Source organism: Lactuca sativa, chromosome 3 (assembly GCF_002870075.4).
Source record: "Lactuca sativa cultivar Salinas chromosome 3, Lsat_Salinas_v11, whole genome shotgun sequence".
In the NCBI taxonomy this organism is placed as follows: Eukaryota; Viridiplantae; Streptophyta; class Magnoliopsida; order Asterales; family Asteraceae; genus Lactuca; species Lactuca sativa.
In genome coordinates, this window is record NC_056625.2 from 45,658,340 (window position 1) to 45,660,425 (window position 2,086).

Sequence of the window (2,086 nt, forward strand, 5' to 3'; positions counted from 1 at the left end):
CTTGAACTCTCGGCCTTAAAGAGAGAGGACAACATTTGATACCGTTAAGCTAGTAATACTTAAAGGAAAAAAAAACAGAAAGTAGAAATGTTGAAGGGGGAGGAGGGGAGTAAACGATTTTGTGGCTATCTCCTATGCTTTGTATTTAAGCTAGTTATTATCTTTTTTATTAATTTGTTATCATTTCCTTATTTCTAGCTCTGGTTTTATATTTATTCTCAACTAATGAAAGATAGGGTTTTTTGTTTACCAATTTCTTCAAGGAGGAGGCAGATGACACTCTTGGTCATAAGAAACAAATTTACGGAACCTCATTCGATTCAAATGCCCCAAATAATGTAATTGTTTTTTAAATTGTAGAATATATATGTTAGTGTGTATAAAGAAAACTGTTTGTTTTTTTTACCTGAAAAAACACAAGTCAAGAAAAACAAATTGAAATAAAAAAAATATATATAAAAACCAAATCGAAAAAACAAAAAAAAGATGACAAACTTTAAAAGCTAAACGTTAGAAATATCTTCCCACTTAATAAAATAATTTTTACATCTTCTATAAAAAGTAAAAATATAGTATGTTTATATTTCTTTTTTTCTTTTAAAAAACAAATAATATTTTTCATATATGTTTATATGTATAAGTGGCCAAAAAAGTATTTTTTCAAAAAAACTATAACATGGGCAAGCCAATCCAAATAGATTCATTCCGTCCATCTTCACAAGAAAAACATGTTGTGTTATGATTGATTTTCTTTTTATTTTTGTACCAAAAACTATTAATTATTAGGTGTGAGACTCATGTATTACATGAGTTTATTTAAAAAAAATTAAGTATGAAATTTTAACAATTTAAGAAGTTTGAATTTATAAGAAAAATGAGAAATTTTTTGAATTATTAAAATTAATGAGGCTTTAATACATTGAATACATTATATATATATATATATATATATATATATATATATATATATATATATATATTCTTTCTAATAAATACCTTACATATATATTACGTTACATATTAAATGTGGAATTTTAATTTAATAAAATGAAAAAATACAATAAAATAACAAGTGGAAAATAAAAAATTAAAAAATTCTAGAAGAGGACATGTGGCAAAAAAATTTTTGATTTATATATATACTTTCTAATAAATACCTTACATATATACTACGTTACATATTAAATGTGGAATTTTAATTTAATAAAATGAAAAAATATAATAAAATGACAAGTGGAAAATAAAAATTTTAAAAATTCTAGAAGAAGATATGTGGCAAAAAAGATTTTGATTTATTAGAAAGGATGAATTATATTTTTTTTTTCAAAAATAAGAAGCAATAGCCATGGAAATTCAAGATTTTTTTTTTGTAAATATAGATCGATATCAATATATTTGTAAAAACATTCGGAATCTTGATGTTAAAAATAACAAAAACAATCAAATCCTATCCTTTTATAATAAAAACAATAAAATCCAAACCTTAAAAATAATAAAAAAAGACTATAAAATAAATTGAATTACTAAAGTATAAACCGAATAATAATATTTAGTAAAATTTAGATTGAATTTGATTACTAAAATGCTAAAATAAGACATTCTTTAAAATCAAGTTTTTATAAATCTAATCTAATAAATGAAGATTAATTTTGTCACATGTTAATCTCTAATAAGTTTTGACACTTGTCATTTTGCAGTATTTTTGAAATAAATAATATGGTTAATATTATAAAAGCCCTGAATTTTTAACGCGTAATTGAAAAAAGCTCTGATATTTTTTTTATTATTGTTGTGGCCACAACTTTCTCGCAGAATTATCGCTCTAGCCCACTTAATGAGTTTTATGGTTAAGTTGGTTAACTTTTCTGCAAAATTAGTCCTAAAAAGTTCAAATTTAATCTCTGAGATTTGAAAGCAATTACACCACATGACTTTTTAACTTTATTTTTCGTTTTTCGTATACTTTATTTATTTTCAGTTTTTTTATAAATATATGTACATTTTTTATTTTCTTTATACATACATATATATATATATATATATATATATATATATATATATATATATATATATATATTACTTATTT